Source organism: Lissotriton helveticus, chromosome 11 (assembly GCF_964261635.1).
Source record: "Lissotriton helveticus chromosome 11, aLisHel1.1, whole genome shotgun sequence".
Taxonomy (NCBI): Eukaryota; Metazoa; Chordata; class Amphibia; order Caudata; family Salamandridae; genus Lissotriton; species Lissotriton helveticus.
Window position 1 is genome coordinate 989950120 of NC_136072.1, and position 21761 is coordinate 989971880.

The window sequence follows — 21761 nt, forward strand, 5'->3', positions numbered from 1 at the left end:
GTATCGATACCCAAGGTCCTTGTATACCACATTAGGTCCCCTTGTTTTGTTTAAATATATTGACTTGAATCATTGGAATGTCTGAGCTAATGGTGGGCCCAAATATCATGTTGTTTCTTGAGAAAGGGTTAATCGACACCATGTTTGCAGGGAAAGCTCCACACTTGTTCTCTATATAGAGTACTCTGTGGGTCCCAAGGTACCTGACTCCCCTGGATCCTCTAATATGACCAGTGGTGTCCCACCAGTTCAGTTATAGGGAAAGAGACATCATTCTCCAGCTCATGAGATTGAAAGGGCCATGACAAACTGGGAACACTATCACTATTATCCCCAACTGGACATTTGAATTTCAAAGACTGAGAATTTCCTATGTAGGAATTAAAAAGCCATTACGTCAGATGGGCCTGCAGTATGGCCTCATGCATCCGGCTAAACTCAGAGTTGCAGTGGATGATTAACCCTTTTTTTAACAACCCCAAAGGATGCTTGGCAGTTGCTCTAGACCAGGGGAGTAATAGTGCTGCAGGAAGAATATGACATAAGAGATGGTTTGACCACACAGTGTCCCAGAAAACAGATAATTAGGAGGCTGAGAAGAAAACCCACGAAAAAGCAACGTGTGTAGGAGAAAGCCCGAGTGGTCACGGAGATACTGGACCAAAATTGACTGCAATTGGACGCTGGCATGTTAGAGCAAGCTGAAGCTTTAGGATCAGAGGAGGGATACAGTGGAGACTGAGACCAGGATACAAACAAGAGATTCGCCTTGACCCCCAGGTCTGCAGAACTGTTAATATAATGCTACTTACTGCCTTTGGTTAATGGTGCCAAAGACAAGTGTATGCTCCATGCACTATAAACTGTCTAGTGAAATACACAGGGCTGTGTCTGCTGCCAGTTTAATTCTATTGTCGTGGAGAGGAGAGGCATGGAATGCGGAAACATGTACTTTAAGCAGATGCAGAAAACCCCCTGTTCCAGTGGAACTGGTTTTACAAACTGACAGTACATGTGGAACTATCTTACTTGTGGTTCTTGTTTGACAAGATGCCTGTTTATACTTTGCCTGGAAAGCATGAGTTGAGAATGTTGATTCTTATTTCAATTCATGGTCATCCTCTAACAACCATTATTTACAAGATGACTTTCTAGGCCACCTGCAACCGGTGATGATTTATTATGGGCATTAGACAAACGTAAACATCACTTACCGAAAAAATACTGTCAAGGTATGTGCAAGGCGTGGCCACATCTGTAAAGAGACCGAGTTCATACTTACCTGGATTGTAAGCCAACATACATTGCATTCATCAGGAAATACAGATGAATTGAGATACAGAAACTTGCTAGGAGGTGGAGAGGCCAAGTAATTGGTACAACATATTCAGCATATGCCAGAGGGGTATTCATTTGGATATCGACTCCCACCCCATTGGTAGTTCAAACAAAATGGGTGGACCTGGAGAGTAGGTGGACAGCTCCCTAGACAGTGAGCCATTACTCTTTATGGTGGTATAGGCCCAAGCACGAATCAAACTGGGTTTCTAGACTCCTCCACTCATTTCCTGGTACCCTGTCCCCAGGCATTGGGGATTATAACTGCATTCTGGACATTGATTTAGACAGATCCCCCCCTTCACTTATAGGAACTCAAACTGCTGGGGTGGCGAACCATGTGGTGGAAATCTTGGTGATGCATGGAGAAACATGCACCCTCTGAATAGGGAATGCTTCTAGTACTCAACAGTGCTTAAGCTACAGTTTAGGCTGGATTTATTTGTGTGTAATCGACAAATTAGTAGCAAGGTACTTGATGGGGAATAGTTAGGTTGCATGTTATCAGACATTTCAAATAAAGGGGAATTTAGGAAAAAGGGGGAGCCTCCACTCACAACAATACAGTCACAAAAGACCCCAATTTCCCACAACCCTGAAAAAATATCTTCACAAATAAATTAAGTCCCCAATAATAATACTTTACTGTATGGGGACTAGCTAGTATAATCATCTGGTCAGGAATGACCGGGTTTGTTCATGGCCCACTTCAAAAATAGTGTTACACCTAAACAAATTAGCAGTCGCCTCACATAAGGTATCCCTATGAGCCATTAAGTAACATTCCTCCTAGCTCCTGCTTCTCATCAACCGTGGAGCTCCTTGTTGCAGGGAGGATATTCAAGAGAAATAACCAAGAAACCAATTACTCTTGGTCACTATCTTCGACAAGCACCGAGGGTAGGGTACATCACCTACATGCCCTGGCAAAAACATCCTACAAGTAGTGTATAGGCAGACCCTCAAAAACCTAGAGTGCCTACCTAGACTCAAAAAAACTAAAAATGTGTACAGGGAACTGTGCCACACATACATTAAATAGTCCAAATCCTGGAACATGGTTAAAACATAGACTCATATTCTGATCAGTAATTAAGGAAGGTCAACATGTTTCATTGCCTTAATCTTAAGGTAAATTCAGCAGGGCCAGAAGATCAGGCAGAAACACATTTTTGCAGCATACTGAATGCCCACCAGATGTGTTCATACAAGAGAACACCTGGTACTACAACTTTACTTTACTTTACGAGTAGTACCAACAGGTAAAAGGCACATAATTGGGGGCTGTCTTCGCCCCCATCCTGGCCATACTCTTCATAGACCAAAATCCTCTCCCCGAATAATCCCTTTCATTAAGGAATATGTCTCTGGAGACGATACATTGACAACATTTTCCTGATCTGCCATAAGAATGAAGATACCCTTAAACAATTCCTACACTGGCTCAATAATAACTGCCACGGTCACGGACACCCGACCGGCCCACCCCGGGTGACGGTCACGGACCCGACCAGGAGTCTGACCATTGCTGCCTTTTAATTGCCCTGCCTTGCCCACAGATTCAGACTCTACCAGTAGTCCTCCTTTGCCAGCACCAGACCGCATTACAAGAACGCTCGGAGGTAACCCTTCCCATTTTTTACCTCCACCGTCCCTTTAGCACCCCGTCCGACACTGTTGCTAAAACCTTGATTCCTTCCATAGGCCATCGTGCCCCGTTGTCACCCTTACCAGATATCCAGCTGGCCAAGGTCACTCTGCCACAGCAACTGTGGCAAGTACTCTCGCATTAGGTCACTTTCTTTTCTCCTTCCTCCGTTACCAGTCCTTCCCCACTGACTGGCTCATTCAATCTAGGTTTCATGCGTATCCAGCCAATTGATTTTCTGGCTATCACACATCCGTCCGACCATCATCTTCTAACACCCTCACCTACCTTGGCGATTTCACAGAGTTTGGTAAGCCCATTCAATTAGACCAACAACTCACCCTAACCCCCCCAGTCATCATGAGCACCCTCGCCATACGCACAATATTGATAAGGAATGTCCTTTTAATTACTCTACTCTCAAATTATTTTTCACCTGTTTTTCTTCCCCACTCTTTTTATTGTTCTGCAGGCCTTATGGTCCTCAGGCATGCATTAATTTTGTCCTGATGATGATCCCAATATCTTCGCAAAGGGATCGAAATGTCGTTGACTTGCTTGACACCGTGTACACAACTTAATTTGATATTCAAGTGTAACGGTAGTGTTTTTATTTTGCTTGTTTAATTGTTCACGTTGCAAACAAGCCCTTTTTGGCCCTGCTTGAATGTTTGTTTTCGTCACTTTCTGTTTACTGTAATGTGTAGGATGCAGGACTGTGTCCCACTTTATTTGTCTTCTCCAGATCCTTAACTTGATGTTCATTAAATCTCACTGTCTGGCTGGGCAGCAGGCATATAGTACTTATTTGAGTCTATATTGATTGTTTATTTATACTAGACCTCTGCCAAGGACCACTGTTCTTAAAAAGTATCGATACCCAAGGTCCTTGTATACCACATTAGGTCCCCTTGTTTTGTTTAAATATATTGACTTGAATCATTGGAATGTTTGAGCTAATGGTGGGCCCAAATATCATGTTGTTTCTTGAGAAAGGGTTAATCGACACCATGTTTGCAGGGAAAGCTCCACACTTGTTCTCTATATAGAGTACTCTGTGGGTCCCAAGGTACCTGACTCCCCTGGATCCTCTAATACGACCAGTGGTGTCCCACCAGTTCAGTTATAGGGAAAGAGACATCATTCTCCAGCTCATGAGATTGAAAGGGCCATGACAAACTGGGAACACTATCACTATTATCCCCAACTGGACATTTGAATTTCAAAGACTGAGAATTTCCTATGTAGGAATTAAAAAGACATTACGTCAGATGGGCCTGCAGTATGGCCTCATGCATCCGGCTAAACTCAGAGTTGCAGTGGATGATTAACCCTTTTTTTAACAACCCCAAAGGATGCTTGGTAGTTGCTCTAGACCAGGGGAGTAATAGTGCTGCAGGAAGAATATGACATAAGAGATGGTTTGACCACACAGTGTCCCAGAAAACAGATAATTAGGAGGCTGAGAAGAAAACCCACGAAAAAGCAACGTGTGTAGGAGAAAGCCCGAGTGGTCACGGAGATACTGGACCAAAATTGACTGCAATTGGACGCTGGCATGTTAGAGCAAGCTGAAGCTTTAGGATCAGAGGAGGGATACAGTGGAGACTGAGACCAGGATACAAACAAGAGATTGCCTTGACCCCCAGGTCTGCAGAACTGTTAATATAATGCTACTTACTGCCTTTGGTTAATGGTGCCAAAGACAAGTGTATGCTCCATGCACTATAAACTGTCTAGTGAAATACACAGGGCTGTGTCTGCTGCCAGTTTAATTCTATTGTCGTGGAGAGGAGAGTCATGGAATGCGGAAACATGTACTTTAAGCAGATGCAGAAAACCCCCTGTTCCAGTGGAACTGGTTTTACAAACTGACAGTACATGTGGAACTATCTTACTTGTGGTTCTTGTTTGACAAGATGCCTGTTTATACTTTGCCTGGAAAGCATGAGTTGAGAATGTTGATTCTTATTTCAATTCATGGTCATCCTCTAACAACCATTATTTACAAGATGACTTTCTAGTCCACCTGCAACCGGTGATGATTTATTATGGGCATTAGACAAACGTAAACATCACTTACCGAAAACATACTGTCAAGGTATGTGCAAGGCGTGGCCACATCTGTAAAGAGACTGAGTTCATACTTACCTGGATTGTAAGCCAACATACATTGCATTCATCAGGAAATACAGATGAATTGAGATACAGAAACTTGCTAGGAGGTGGAGAGGCCAAGTAATTGGTACAACATATTCAGCATATGCCAGAGGGGTATTCATTTGGATATCGACTCCCACCCCATTGGTAGTTCAAACAAAATGGGTGGACCTGGAGAGTAGGTGGACAGCTCCCTAGACAGTGAGCCATTACTCTTTATGGTGGTATAGGCCCAAGCACGAATCAAACTGGGTTTCTAGACTCCTCCACTCATTTCCTGGTACCCTGTCCCCAGGCATTGGGGATTATAACTGCATTCTGGACATTGATTTAGACAGATCCCCCCCTTCACTTATAGGAACTCAAACTGCTGGGGTGGCGAACCATGTGGTGGAAATCTTGGTGATGCATGGAGAAACATGCACCCTCTGAATAGGGAATGCTTCTAGTACTCAACAGTGCTTAAGCTACAGTTTAGGCTGGATTTATTTGTGTGTAATCGACAAATTAGTAGCAAGGTACTTGATGGGGAATAGTTAGGTTGCATGTTATCAGACATTTCAAATAAAGGGGAATTTAGGAAAAAGGGGGAGCCTCCACTCACAACAATACAGTCACAAAAGACCCCAATTTCCCACAACCCTGAAAAAATATCTTCACAAATAAATTAAGTCCCCAATAATAATACTTCACTGTATGGGGACTAGCTAGTATAATCATCTGGTCAGGAATGACCGGGTTTGTTCATGGCCCACTTCAAAAATAGTGTTACACCTAAACAAATTAGCAGTCGCCTCACATAAGGTATCCCTATGAGCCATTAAGTAACATTCCTCCTAGCTCCTGCTTCTCATCAACCGTGGAGCTCCTTGTTGCAGGGAGGATATTCAAGAGAAATAACCAAGAAACCAATTACTCTTGGTCACTATCTTCGACAAGCACCGAGGGTAGGGTACATCACCTACATGCCCTGGCAAAAACATCCTACAAGTAGTGTATAGGCAGACCCTCAAAAACCTAGAGTGCCTACCTAGACTCAAAAAAACTAAAAATGTGTACAGGGAACTGTGCCACACATACATTAAATAGTCCAAATCCTGGAACATGGTTAAAACATAGACTCATATTCTGATCAGTAATTAAGGAAGGTCAACATGTTTCATTGCCTTAATCTTAAGGTAAATTCAGCAGGGCCAGAAGATCAGGCAGAAACACATTTTTGCAGCATACTGAATGTCCACCAGATGTGTTCATACAAGAGAACACCTGGTACTACAACTTTACAAAATGTAGGTTGATATTGCCACCTGTGGTGCCAGCTGCTTCAATATGTAAATGGACCCAGATGATTATACTGGCTAGTCCGCGCACAGTGAAGACTTCTGATTGGGGCTTTCATTTATTTGTGGAGAGATTTTTTCAAGGGTGTGGTGAATAGTTTTTTTGTTGTTGTTACTGTGCCTGTTATCAGACCACAAGCCCTCAAGATGGCTGTGGAATGTGGCTAGACATGCCCAACAAAAACAACATGAAAACTCAGTGTCCAAACACATACAGACACCCTATTTCGAAACTTCCTGGAGAAAGACATTACAGAGTACTTTACGGAAAACAATGGGACGGTTAGCAACGTGACAATGGAGTGGAACACATTTAAGTTTGTATTGCAGGGACTTCGTATTAAGACTACTTAGGGGGTCAGGGAACGGCCTAACCGAAGACATTTTGACAATATAAAAATACATCTGGAAAGAAGAATTCCACCTGGCTTAAGGGTTGCAAAACGACAAGGGCATCAGGACCTGAGAAACAAACACAGGGACCTGCCTAGTAGGCAGATGGAGGAAGTGGGTTACAGGAAATATGAGGCACAGCTACATACCACAGGTGATAGATCAAAGTGATTGTGTTATCTTATGTTATGTTAAATATACTTCTATAGCGCGCATCTACCTATAGGTGTCTTGACGCTTGCAGATCATGAGATACTGAGATAGAGCATTACTTATTCCTAAACAGCCAAGTCTTCAGTACCCTTCTAAAAGGGTGGGTATGGACCTAAGATACAATGGGATGAAGTTCCACAGCTTAGCTGTGCTGTTAATGAAACTCCCTCCTCCCCATTGATTACTTTCCTGGTTACTAAAACCATATGTGAACAGGAAACCGATTAGTGGCCCTATGAAAGATCACAATGTAGTAGTCCACTCACAGGCCGAAAAAATTCAGTCTTTTTTAAATATCATAAGAATTCCTACAGGGCTCCACAAGGGCAAGACACAATACAGCTACAAATATATAGATATCCATGTTCTTGATCCTCTTTAACGCCATAATCTAGAGGAACTTTTGACAACTGAACAGGTTATCGAGACATTGGACCAGATGGCGAGACATACAACCACTGAGACTGGTGGCTTATTGGCCTAATTCCGTACTCCTTACAGAACCACATTGGCTTTGAAGTTCCTTAGTTTACAGGTAACACCGAAACTGCTGGGCCGATTACAGACCTTGATCCATGAGGAACTTATAGTGGCCTTACCTAAATGAGGTAGAGGCCCTCTAAATCTGCAATCTTATCGCATCCTGCCATTCCTGAATATCACTATAAGGACTTAGGAACATTACTCGTGAACAGGTTGCTGACTGTGATAAATTCCAAAATACACCCAGACCAAGATGATTTTGTACTAGGCAAGAACACTTTCCACAACTTGTAATGCCGCTCAGTTGGATATCCTGTTGAGTTGGATTGAAAATGCTTAAGTGTTGGACATTTGGCAAGAAGCACTGCTCTTCACTTAAAAAAAGGCCTTTGAGGCCCTTAGGGGGCCCTTTCTCATTTTAGAGAAAGTTGGACCTGTCCTACATTTTTGTAAATAGTTACAATAGTTATACACCAAACAAGAGGCCTGGGTGTGGTCAAGACACGTGCTATCACAACAGCTTCCTATACGTAAGGGATGCCCACTGTCACTCATGATATTTGCCATTGTTATGAAGCCATTATTGAGCCTACTTTGTAGCAGAAGAGCAGACTGGGGTATACTCATGGTGGATAGCTTGCAATTCATCTTGCTTCATGCGGATGATCCCTCTATTTACATGAGATACAAATTGTGGACCTTGCATAAGGTGATAGGTATCCTGAATGATTTTGGAACCACTCAATACTGTGAATGATATGGAGCAAGTCCTACTTGGTACCACTCCTTGCATTGTCTGAATCAGCGTGCAACACGGTCCCCTCCACATGACTGGAGTGGAGATAGGACTCTTAAGTATCTAAGACTGATCATGTATTACAAGGTGAGGACCTTGTTGAGGGAAACCTGGGCTGGGCGGTAGTGACGACACGCCGTCCCAGTAGGTTTTGGACACCATTGTCATTGTCCTCAATAGGTTGGCTAGCGATATCCAACATGTTGGTTTTGCCCAGGTTCCTTTACTTCTTTTCTGCACTGCCAGCATGGCTTCCAAGGGGGTTTTAAGGTCTTACATAAACTCCTTTCTGACCTTATGTGGTGAATTGGGAGGAAGAGGGTGGTATTGCACAGACTGCAGAATCCAATCAATGCTGGAGGATTGGTGTCTCCCAGCTAAGAGCTGTACCATGCCACGGTGCAGCTTCAGTTGGTGATGAGATGGCTGGGCAGTGACCCAGTCTGTGAACAAAAATAAGACGAGGTGGTGTTTGACATTATCATAGGTGGTGAAATCCTGCACAGGTTCATGGCCCCAGTGATGAGCAGGCCAAAACAGCATAAGTTAGGAGAGGTGGCTAGGTAGTGCTGGCAGCAGTAGACTCAATCAAAGGGCCACACAGGGCCCTATGATCCATGTATTCCTCTGAGGTCTATTTCAGAATCTCGGTCCTTGGCTGTTATATGCAGTAGAAGACCCTGGATATGGCCAGCACTGGGACGCTGGGTGCTCTTGCAATAAGCGAGGCACTGTAACCACTGCAGGAGTTCCAAGACTGGTACGGTCTGGGACTGAGGCAATTCCTCACGTACAACACCCAGGGGCATGTGCCCAGACAAGTATGGGAATGAAACTGAGAAGAGCTGGTTGAATCGACCACATTCCAGCTCTTGGAAGAGGGAGCAGGGCAGTGACCTCCCTTTATGCTTCACTCTGACTGCAGTGCTCGAACCTCCAGTTGCCTGTGAAGAAACTAAAATCTTCATTCTCAGGGGTCTCACTAATACTTGATAACAAAGAAGTTGGCACAGAAGCTGAAATATGAAAAGACATCTTTATTAAACTTAAATAAGTGAGACTACGTCACACAGAAGCCTTAGCAACTGAATGAGGCAGTCTGAGGAGTACAGAAAACAGAGGCCTTATATATGCTTAGGGTTACAAACCCAGCATAAAAGTAAGGGGCAGTCCTAGCTTTTGCAAGCATGCAAAATACCTAGCGGCAGATTTATGAAGGCCTTGCGCCGCCGGTGCGTCACTTTTAACATGGGAAAAAGTGACGCACCGGCGGCGCAGGGCCTTCATAAATCTGCCCCCTAATATGGACATACAAGATATGCCAAATATTAGCGAATAGGAAAACATTCAAAACAAGGCAACATGTAACCAGAACATCCCCCTTGAGTCGTGCTTTTGCCCAACCCGATAAGTCAATCAATTACACCACCTATAGGTCAATCAGTAATGACAGGACATGTCTGTATGTTTCAAAAGAAAGGTTGTGTAATAGGAAAACACAGGGAGAGAATAGCGAAGGCCAAACGATAAGATACGACAAGAGAAGAATACTAAAGGCTAACAGATAGTTGATACAGGGATTAGATGGTCCAGACAAGAATTAGTTAGGCCAGCTGATGTCTGAGATTGGTTTCAGAACAAGGACAGTGGGGGTTTTCAACACGTTGCAGTCCAAAGGGCAGAGACACCTCGTGAATCATGCAGCCTGTGTAAAGGCAACATAACATGGAGTTGAATGTAAAATGGAGTCAAAATTAAAGAACCTCAGACCCTCCTTTTGCCATTACACAGGCAAATCCTAATTCATTGCTTAGGCGAGCATTCTACTCATTTCATTTAAGTAGGTATATGTAAGCTATCAGCAGGAATACAAAAAGAACAAAGCATCTTTTTTTTCTTTTCTTTTTTTGTCCTCATCTCACCTTGGCACGTACAAATGAACACTCGCAACCCCCTGTACATCCTGGGTGCCCCGGGTTGAAGTTCTTGCTATACCCAGAGCCGACCCGGCTAACCCCTTTATTCCGGGGCCAGGTGTAATCATTGGACAATTTCAGGGTTTCTTACCAGCCTCATTTCCTTGGCCCATTCCATCAGAGGTTGTCATACTGTGCTATTCCTATTGTGTGATGTACTAGTTTCTAAACGTGCTGTTCTAAGTACAGATTGAAGCCATTTGGAGGGGAGGGGTGACATCCTTCCAAACTTTACATATTTCCCTACGTGCAATAAGAATTAGAGTAAAAAATAAAGCCACCTGTGTCTTCCTTAACCCATTTGTGAGATCAGTGTCCAAACCAAAAAAGACCCTTACAACATTGAAACTAAGGGGCTCATTAGGATGGCGGACGGAAGGACGACCGCCATCCTGGAGTAGGCGGAAAAAGCCTTTTTTCCGTCCGCCTGCCGCGGACACTCCGTCCGCCATATTAGGATGGGAAACACTGTCAAATATCCATATGCGGCGGAAGAGCACGCACCGCCGCGGAAGTACAACCGACCCCGTGGCGGACGCACCCAATCCAGACACACCGCCGTACGGAATGACGTCTCCGACCGTCCCCCAAATCACGATGGCGGAAAACACACATAAATTCGCTGCGGAAAAACAACTTGCCTGAACACGGCGGAATCACCACAGCTGAGATACACACCACAAGCAGATCACCGTCATGGACCCAGCGCTGCACACATTTCCGATACTCTTCGTGCTCCACCACCAGCAAGTCATGGACCATCATTGACGACGACGCAGGTACGCAAACTCACCAATTGCTGTCGGAAGGGGAGTACCTGCCAGGGCTGTGACGTTGGAAGGGGGAGTGTCATGTCACAGGAAATACATTGACGATCACACCAAAATATACACAATTGAAGTACACAACCAGGAATGACAACGACAAACAACAAAACATGATTTATTAGCTTTATTCAACATAATAGGTGTACAATATCAGAATATTCAAGAGCATGGGCACTGGGTACAACAGATCATGTACATCACTGGCAGGAGGTGTGAGGGCAGAATGCAGTTTCAGAACAGCAACAGGACATTGTGGCCAACACAGCAGCTACATCAGAGTCAGCATATGAGAGGGCACAATGCAGAATCAGAACAGCAACAGGGCATTGTGGCCAACAGAGCAGGTACATCAGAGGCAGTAAATGACAGGGGCTAAGTGCATCAGCAGTCCATTGCTCAGAACAGCGACATCAGAGGCAGCACATGAGAGTGGGTAAGTGCATCAACAGTCCATTGCACAGAACAGCTACATCAGAGGCAGCATATGAGTGGGGGTAAGTGCATCAGCAGTCCATTGCACAGAACAGCTACATCAGAGGCAGTAAATGACAGGGGCTAAGTGCATCAGCAGTCCATTGCACAGAACAGCGACCACATTGGCAGCACATGAGAGGGCAGAATGCAGTATCAGAACAGCAACAGGGTATTGTAGCCAACAGAGCAGGTACATCAGAGGCAGCACATGAGAGGGCAGAATGCAGTATCAGAACAGCAACAGGGCATTGTGGACAACAGAGCAGGTACATCAGAGGCAGCACATGAGAGGGGCTCGGTGCATCAACAGTCCATTGCACAGAGCAGGTACATCAGAGGCAGCACATCAACATCAACAGTCCATTGCACAGAACAGGTACATCACAGGCAGCACATGAGAGGGGGTAAGTGCATCAACAGTCCATTGCACAGAACAGCGACATCAGAGGCAGCATATGAGAGGGGGTAAGTGCATCAGCAGTCCATTGCACAGAACAGCTACGCCAGCACCAGGAACAGGAGTGTGAGACACAGCCACAGATCTACTGACTGACACATGAGCCATAGACCCAGACACACTGCCAGGACATGTCCCTGTACACTGATCAACAAATACCATGCCTGCAACTGACACATGGGGGGTAAGTGCATCAGCAGTCCATTGCACAGAACAGCGACATCAGAGGCAGCACATGAGAGTGGGTAAGTGCATCAACAGTCCATTGCACAGAACAGCTACATCAGAGGCAGCATATGAGAGGGGCTAAGTGCATCAGCAGTCCATTGCACAGAACAGCGACATCAGAGGCAGCATATGAGAGGGGGTAAGTGCATCAGCAGTCCATTGCACAGAACAGCTACGCCAGCACCAGGAACAGGAGTGTGAGACACAGCCACAGATCTACTGACTGACACATGAGCCATAGACCCAGACACACTGCCAGGACATGTCCCTGTACACTGACCAACAAATACCATGCCTGCATCTGACACATGAGAGTGAACTGCAGCTGACTCACTAGGACCACTGAAATGATGAGCCACAGGGCTGTATGGGCCAGGAGGCAGTGTGGCCCTGGAAGCTGGGGAAAGCTGTACTGGAGCGACATCTGGGTGGTCATGTGTCACTGGTGTGTGCCTCCGTTTTTTTGTGAAATGTTGGGGCACCCTGGACATTACTGGACTGGTAAGTGGAGTTGCATCATCAGACATCAAAGGTGTATCATGTGCTTGTGGTGGTCTGCTCTCTGGGGACGTGCTAATTTGCATATAGCCAGGTTCTGAGCTGGGATGGGGCAGTGAGCTAAATAACGGTGATGGATCAAGCCCTGATCTTTGGACTGGGTAAGAGTGGTCTGCTTAATTCAGACACTCTGTTCATCACCACCCCCTTTTCTGAATCGTTTTTGGCCACTATAGGTGTGGCAGGGTATACTCAGACATGAGTCCCTTGCTCACTGCTCCATCAGGATTCAAGCAAGCCAGGCCGACGAGGCTGAAATGCCAGAAACCGGTCCCCGGAAGCTTGTATCCTTTCTGGTGAAGAATTGGCTTGGTAGTTTGGTCTGCCCTGTTCCCATGATGCACTGGGCCAGGGACAGACTAATTTGCATATAGCCAGGTTCTGAGCTGGGATGGGGCAGTGAGCTAAATAACGGTGATGGATCAAGCCCTGATCTTTGGACTGGGTAAGAGTGGTCTGCTTAATTCAGACACTCTGTTCATCACCACCCCCTTTTCTGAATCGTTTTTGGCCACTATAGGTGTGGCAGGGTATACTAAGACATGAGTCCCTTGCTCACTGCTCCATCAGGATTCAAGCAAGCCGGGCCGACGAGGCTGAAATGCCAGAAACCGGTCCCCGGAAGCTTGTATCCTTTCTGGTGAAGAATTGGCTTGGTAGTTTGGTCTGCCCTGTTCCCATGATGCACTGGGCCAGGAACAGACTAATTTGCATATAGCCAGGTTCTGAGCTGGGATGGGGCAGTGAGCTAAATAACGGTGATGGATCAAGCCCTGATCTTTGGACTGGGTAAGAGTGGTCTGCTTAATTCAGACACTCTGTTCATCACCACCCCCTTTTCTGAATCGTTTTTGGCCACTATAGGTGTGGCAGGGTATACTCAGACATGAGTCCCTTGCTCACTGCTCCATCAGGATTCAAGCAAGCCGGGCCGACGAGGCTGAAATGCCAGAAACCGGTCCCCGGAAGCTTGTATCCTTTCTGGTGAAGAATTGGCTTGGTAGTTTGGTCTGCCCTGTTCCCATGATGCACTGGGCCAGGGACAGACTAATTTGCCTATAGCCAGGTTCTGAGCTGGGATGGGGCAGTGAGCTAAATAACGGTGATGGATCAAGCCCTGATCTTTGGACTGGGTAAGAGTGGTCTGCTTAATTCAGACACTCTGTTCATCACCACCCCCTTTTCTGAATCGTTTTTGGCCACTATAGGTGTGGCAGGGTATACTCAGACATGAGTCCCTTGCTGACTGCTCCATCAGGATTCAAGCAAGCCGGGCCGACGAGGCTGAAATGCCAGAAACCGGTCCCCGGAAGCTTGTATCCTTTCTGGTGAAGAATTGGCTTGGTAGTTTGGTCTGCCCTGTTCCCATGATGCACTGGGCCAGGGACAGACTAATTTGCATATAGACAGGTTCTGAGCTGGGATGGGGCAGTGAGCTAAATAACGGTGATGGATCAAGCCCTGATCTTTGGACTGGGTAAGAGTGGTCTGCTTAATTCAGACACTCTGTTCATCACCACCCCCTTTTCTGAATCGTTTTTGGCCACTATAGGTGTGGCAGGGTATACTCAGACATGAGTCCCTTGCTCACTGCTCCATCAGGATTCAAGCAAGCCGGGCCGACGAGGCTGAAATGCCAGAAACCAGTCCCCGGAAGCTTGTATCCTTTCTGGTGAAGAATTGGCTTGGTAGTTTGGTCTGCCCTGTTCCCATGATGCACTGGGCCAGGGACAGACTAATTTGCATATAGCCAGGTTCTGAGCTGGGATGGGGCAGTGAGCTAAATAACGGTGATGGATCAAGCCCTGATCTTTGGACTGGGTAAGAGTGGTCTGCTTAATTCAGACACTCTGTTCATCACCACCCCCTTTTCTGAGACGTGCTGGACCCTGCCTGCCGTTTGCTGTGGGCCTGCCTTCTGCCCTCTGCATCATGTGTAATGGGGAATGCAACAACAGTGTACTCCTTCCTCTGCTTCTGCGGGGCATGGATGGGAGTCGAGGTATGGGGGGACTCCACCGCTGACACATGTGTTGTGCGTTCCTTAAACATCATCCTCAGTGCAGCCAGGGGTGATATATGCCTGTCCTTGATGGTGCTCGTGTCCATGGGAGAACCCTTGGCCATGGGATGTGCCTTGGACGTAGGAGGTGTCCTGTCCCTGGAATGTCCCTGATCCCTTGCCGGTGCCCTGTCCCTGGGTGCAGACTTGTCCATTGTAGTGTCCCTCTCCTTTGAAGCTACCTAGCCCTTGGGAGTGTCCCTGCTCTTGGGAGGTGCCCTATCCTTGGTAGTGTCTTTGTCCTTGGGAGTGTCCCTGCTCTTGGGAGGTGCCCTATCCTTGGTAGTGTCCTTGTCCTTGGGAGTGTCCCTGCTCTTGGGAGGTGCCCTTTCCTTGGAAGTGTCCTTGTCCTTGGGAGTGTCCCTGCTCTTGGGAGGTGCCCTTTCCTTGGTAGTGTCCATTGCCTTGGGAGTGTCCCTGCTCTTGGGAGGTGCCCTTTCCTTGGTAGTGTCCTTGTCCTTGGGAGTGTCCCTGCTCTTGGGAGGTGCCCTTGTCTTGGGAGTCCCTTTTGTGGGGGATGCCTGTGTAGCATGTGAATCCATTTCCACCAACACCCCTTGATGATCCTGTGTGTCAACTCCAGTGTTGCTCACGTCGTCTTCAGAGAAAGATATCACAGTCCTAGGGGATGGTGGCTGTGCCCTCCGTGCCCTGCCTTGCTGCCTGTGGCTGCTCCTAGTGTAATAACCTGAATAAGAGGCCTGGTCTGATGACTCACTCTCCCCTGTAACATCAAGTGGTGTGGATGGTGGTACAGAAGTAGCACCCTATTCATGCGACTGTACAATGGCTGAGGACACAGTGTTTGCCAATGACTTAACTGTTCTGTGGAGACCATCAACATCGCCATACATCCCCTCCATGAATGCCACCACCTGCCCCAACTTCCTATCGTGGTCTTGGAATGCATTGATCATGTTGGTCTGCCCTACACACAGCTGTCGCAGCAGATCAACAGCCTCTGCACAAAGTGCACTTTGTGTCACAGGGGCAGGGGCAGCGGTTCCTGCACCGAAGGCAACTCTGCTCCCCCTCCTCTGGCGAGCACGAGCAGTACATGTTGCAGTGGGTGGCAGTGTGGGCCCTGTGTGCTGTGTCCCGACTGAAGATGTCGATTGCCCACTCCCTGTCTGTGACAACACTGCTGACTCACCAACACCTTCTGAGGATGAGGACGATGGTGTCTCCACATGTGAGTCCTCAGGGACGGTTCTGTTCCCCTCTCCGTGGCTGCCCTCTTCAGTGTCAGTCTGCGTGTGTGTCATCTCAGATCTGGATGCATTGCCACCACTCATCTCCGTCGTCTGTGTCTCAGTGCCCTCGGCCAAAGCTGGAAGAGAGAGGGAAGAGATGTTAACCTAAGTGACACACTCATGTACTGAAGGTTTCAAAGTCACACCGTTCCTTACAGTCGATTGACATGTAGCACCCATCCGGTACACGACCCACCCCTACCACACATCCACACATCATAGATCCGTGGGTGTCTGTGAAACCTGTACATCATACAAACAGGGCAAGTGCATGCAGACCACGCATGTCATGGCATGGGACACCAGACCTCAATGGCATGTCCTGGAACCCTCCAATACAAATCAACTGGTATGTCCACCTGGCGGACATGGGTGCTACCGCTCACTCCGCTAATTACACCAACATGCAATATATGCTAAAGATACGCACCACGGATGTCACTACTGTGTCTGAGCACGGATACATGCATTCACTCACAAGTTACCGACACATACAGTCTGCTTACCGCTAGTTTGCTGTTGATCCCATCTCAGCTGGGCGGACAGGTCAGGATGCGTCACAGCAAGTATGCGGTGCATTAGAGGTGTCATGGTGCGTCGTTCAAGGCGGCCTGTTCTCGGAATGATCCCCAGTGTCATCTACGCAACGTTCTTGCTGAGCCTGGATATGTCGTCCCAGCGCTTGTAGGAGTGTGTGTGTCGTCTATTGCACACCCCCACTGCCCGTACATCACGTGCTATGGTCTTCCACACAGCCTTGCGAAGGTGCAGCTTCACCTACTAGGATGGGAGACAAGAGGGGAACGTCAGTGGACTGTTTGACAATCATATACATTGCAGAAACACGTATCTTCATGCAGCCATGCGCAGTACAACACATGTGAAGGTCCCACAGCACACCGCCAAACTTGCGGAAGCAAGGAGTCAGTGACCACCTCATGCCCACCAACATGTTACCCACTTCACTTACCACCTGTCCAGGGGCACCGTAGAGCCATTCATAGTGGCTGAGCACACCGTCCACAAGGACATCCAGCTCCGCTGCGGTGAAGGGACGAGGCCGGGTCTCTCACACTCCCTGCATGGCAAGGTTCACGACTGTGGCAATACAGCAGTAGTTGTTGGATAGCTCAGGAGCAGCAGGTGGCGGTGACGGTCGCAGGCAGCAGTTGTTGGATAGCTCAGGAGCAGCAGGTGGAGGTGACGGTCGCAGGCAGCAGTGGCTGGAAGCTGTGAATGTGTGCAGGAAATCTTCACACATATATAAGGCCCTGACGGGGGCGGAGCTTGCCAGCGTCGATGGTGGACGCATAAGCATGAGGCTCCGCACCATCACCGGAGAATATCCTATTAATTATCCTCCCTATAACGTGACTGAGCAGTAAAAGTAACGGGAGATGCCTCAGGAAGCCCCGCTGCTGCATCGGTGAAGACCGCAGGAAGCCCTAACACCCACAGCCGACAGAACAAGGTGATCCCATCGGGCGGCGGACCAGGCCGCAGTCCCCGGCCTTTCCTGCAAAGAGAACCGTCGTGCGTCAGTCTGCGTGCGGACAGTGATAGGGCCTGAGCCCGGGTCACCGCGAAGGCCTGTCGAAGTGGCGCCGGAACAGCGCGATTTTGAAATGCACTGATCCGACTGGGAAGCGACGCTAGCTACTGACAGCGGGACCGGCACACTCTGAAACCGACTCAAAACACCCGGGAGAGGGGGTGCGGGCTCAGCAACCGGGGCGTGCGCCCAAGGACCGGTGCGGCGCCGGAGATCCCCCGCTGACTCTCCAGAACGGTGTGCAGATTGGTAAGCGGGACGGACCCTGGGTTCGGGACTTTTGCCCAAGACTGAACTGCGCCCACGCTGCTGTGGTTGGGGGGGGCAGGCGTCACAAAGAATGACCTGATGTGCGGTGGGCCCTGTATATATATAACGGACGCATAGCGCGCGGCGCACGGGACAGGTGAGGCAGAGAGGAGCTGGTGCCATCTGCGGCCCGGTGGTTGTGTGGGGAGACGTGCACCCTTAGATGGAGTGGCAGCGGCACCTGAGGCCCCCCTCTTCAATTGAATCTGGAGTGATGGCCCGGACTCGCGGCCCAGCGGGACGCAGCCAGATAGAATTGCGAGTAGGAAGCCCCCGGGGGAATCCAAGGCACGACGTCACCCGGTATTGGAGGCGAGGAGGAATCTTGGAGCAGGGGCACCCAAACTAGAGCGACTGAACCCGCTGGCCTGGCCCGCCGTCGCGGCTGCACACCGTCAAGGCCTGCTCTCGCCTGGAACACATCGGTTGCGACTGCCAGTGTGTGGGGACACCAGCCAGAATTGTTACCCACAGACCAACGGCGAGATCGGGTGGCCTCGGACCTACACTCGATACTGACACCCGTAAGACCTTTGTAAGACCTGCGGGAGGGAGCGCCACGCGCGGGCCGTTTCTGGAGCGTGGAGTATTGTAAAGTGGCACACAGCGCTCCCTGAAGTAGGCACCGGGTGGAGGATTTGGTTGGCCTTCGGAGCGAGGTGGAGTGTGGAGGAGTACACTGCCACGTGCGAGTGATTCTACAATACCGAACGCCAGACGAACAGGGGCAACACTGAGGCTGTACCCTCCGGTGGAGATACTGGGATACAGGGCACCCCTACTAAGACTAAGCAATTATGGGCAAGGGGGACAGAACCCAAACAAAGTTAATGTTTGACCAACGCCGGCAGACGACGCCAGAGACACCGGCGGAAGCTACCGCGCCGCGAGGCGGTGGACCGGAGGGTTCACTGTGCTCGGAGATTAAAGACATGCTGACAACGATGGAGAAAGGGCTACAGGAAAGCATGATGGCGATTGGTTCCAAAAATAGATGCACTCACATACCGCATGGACCGCATGTCTGAAAGAGTGGACAAGCAGGCCGAAAGACTAGACATGTCAGAGAGGCAATTGACCGAAGTAGAGGAAGCCCAAACAGAATGGGATAAGGATCGTAAACAATTCAGCGGGCTGCTTCAGGTTATCCAGGACAACTCTGAGGACTTGGAAGCGCGCTCGAGGCGCTTGAACATACGAATCACGGGGGTGGCAGAAACGACTCAAACTGGGAAGATGGAGCTGTTTGTCGAGAAACTGCTAGTCGCCCTGCTGGGGGAAGGCGTCTTTTCACCGATGTTCATTGTGGAACGAGCGCACCGCACGCTGGGCCCGCGTCCACGCACAGGGGCACCCCTAAGGCCGATAATTGCGAAATTGTTAAACTACAGGGACAGGGACGCGGCACTGAGAACGGCCCGGGAGAAGGGGAAGCTGCAGTACGAGGGCATGGACATTTCGCTGTACCCAGACTTCACAGCAAAGGTGCAAGAGGAGAGAAGACACTTCGCCCCGTACAAAAAACAGCTCCGGGATCTTGGTCTGGACTATGCAATGATGTACCCGGCGAGGCTGCGTATAAACAGACAGGGGCACTCGCATTTCTTCACAGACCCCAAAGAACTTCAGAAATCGCTGAAGGTATGGGCCAAGGAGCAGAGAAACAGCCCGAGAAGTCAGGCCGTGGAGCCCGAGAACACGAACAATGACCTTGACGACCAGGACTAGGATGGTGATACGAATCAGCACGATACAGAGGGGGAGGGCATCTCTAATGTCCCATTGTTGGTGACTAACTGGAGGATGGCCTGTGGTGCGACACTTACAGGCCGGGGACCAAGGGGCAAGCAACAGAGACAGTGCTGAGTGAGACTGTTTCATGCTGTCGCAGCATTATTGAAGGGGCGCAACATCCGAAAATTGGAGACTAGGAGACGTTTGCAGTAGACTGTGCCTCTGACAATGGAATAGAACTCTCTTACGCTTGTGAGCAGGGGTGGGGTGAGAGAGATTTCTGTTTTACAAGTTACTAAGGAACATCCATGGCCTACGTTAGTACGGATGGGAAGGGTACGCCACTGAACGTACATATGGGGAGGGGGAGCGCCCGGGCTCCCTTTTGGCCAAGATAGTGTAAAGTGGCAGGCGACGGCACACGATCGACGAATTAGAGTCGGAAACAGGTTTGCGACTTACAGAGGAAGACGAGATACTAGCAGAATTCAAAAACTTTTACTCAGGTCTGTACACAACTAGGTCCACTGGGGTGGAGGAGCAGATAGATAACTACTTGAGTTATATCAAGATGCCATTTCTATCGAATTGGCAGAGGGAGTTCATGATGTCACCCATACAGAGGGAGGAAATCTCAGACGCTCTGGAGAGTATGAGACCCGGAAGTGAGCTTTTACAAAGCATTCAAAGACAAGCTTCTCCTGCACCTATCCACACTATTCGATGACATATGTGAGGTGGGTAACATGCCGCCATCCATGCGGGAGGCACTACTGGTTGCCATACTTAAGCCAGGAAAACCCCCAACCCACTGCGGTTCATACAGGCCACTGTCACTGTTGAACGTTGATGCCAAAATATACGCTAAGGTGCTGGCCACACGGTTAGCGTTGGTAGCCCCGGAACTGGTAGCCCCGGAACAAGCGGGGTTTATCCCTGCGCGCAACCTCACTTATAATATACGCACGGTGATGGGAACCATACAACATACGCGCCAGGATACCAAGGCAATAGCGATTTTCCTAGACATGGACGTTATACGTTTGACATTAGCAGAGGCACTAGACAGGGATGCCCACTCTCGCCCCTGCTATACGCACTGATAGCTGAACCTCTGGCCTGTGCGTTCAGAGAATACCATAGATACGAAGCCATCAGCTACCCAACGTATAAGATCGGGATATCCACCTACGCCGACGACACGCTGCCATATGTCAGGGATCCGGTTAACAATCTCTCTTCGGTACTGAGGGAAGTAGTGCACTTTGGTGCGCTATCAGGGCTGAAGGTGAACTGGTCGAAATCGGTGGCGTTCCCACTGACCCCTGTTACCGGGCGTTTTGAAATGGAGTACCCTCTGCAGTGGTCTACTGAGCCGGTGCATTACCTGGGCATCATGCTACACACCGACCCCGAAATTATGGTCAGGCAGAACTATGGGGTGGCTTACAGCAAACTGGCTGACGATGTAGAGACCTGGTGCAAACTACCATTGTCCCTAATGGGACGAATTGCCATAATGAAAATGGTAGTACTTCCCCGCTTTCTATTTCTCTTCCATAATATCCCGATAGTGCTATCTAAAACCTTTTTCAATACATTGACCACACTGCTCATTCGCTTGGCCTGGGGCGGCAAACAACCCAGAGTGAAGTGGGACGTACTAAAGTTGCCGTATGAGCAGGGGGGACGGGGGGCTCCGGACATGGAGAGGTATTACAGAATTGCGCAGGCGGCTCACCTACATACCTGGATACATGGGAACCCAGATATCCCGCATGTGATATTGGAGCGGCTCTTCGCAGACCCCACTCATCTCCCAGCCATGATATGTGGGCCCATGGACCGCAGAGTGGGGACACTTGACTCTATAATGACCACTAACCATGCCTGGCACTGCCTGCTGCGGATGCAGGATAAAGAACTGCTATACTCTCCACACATGCCTATAAACTGGGCG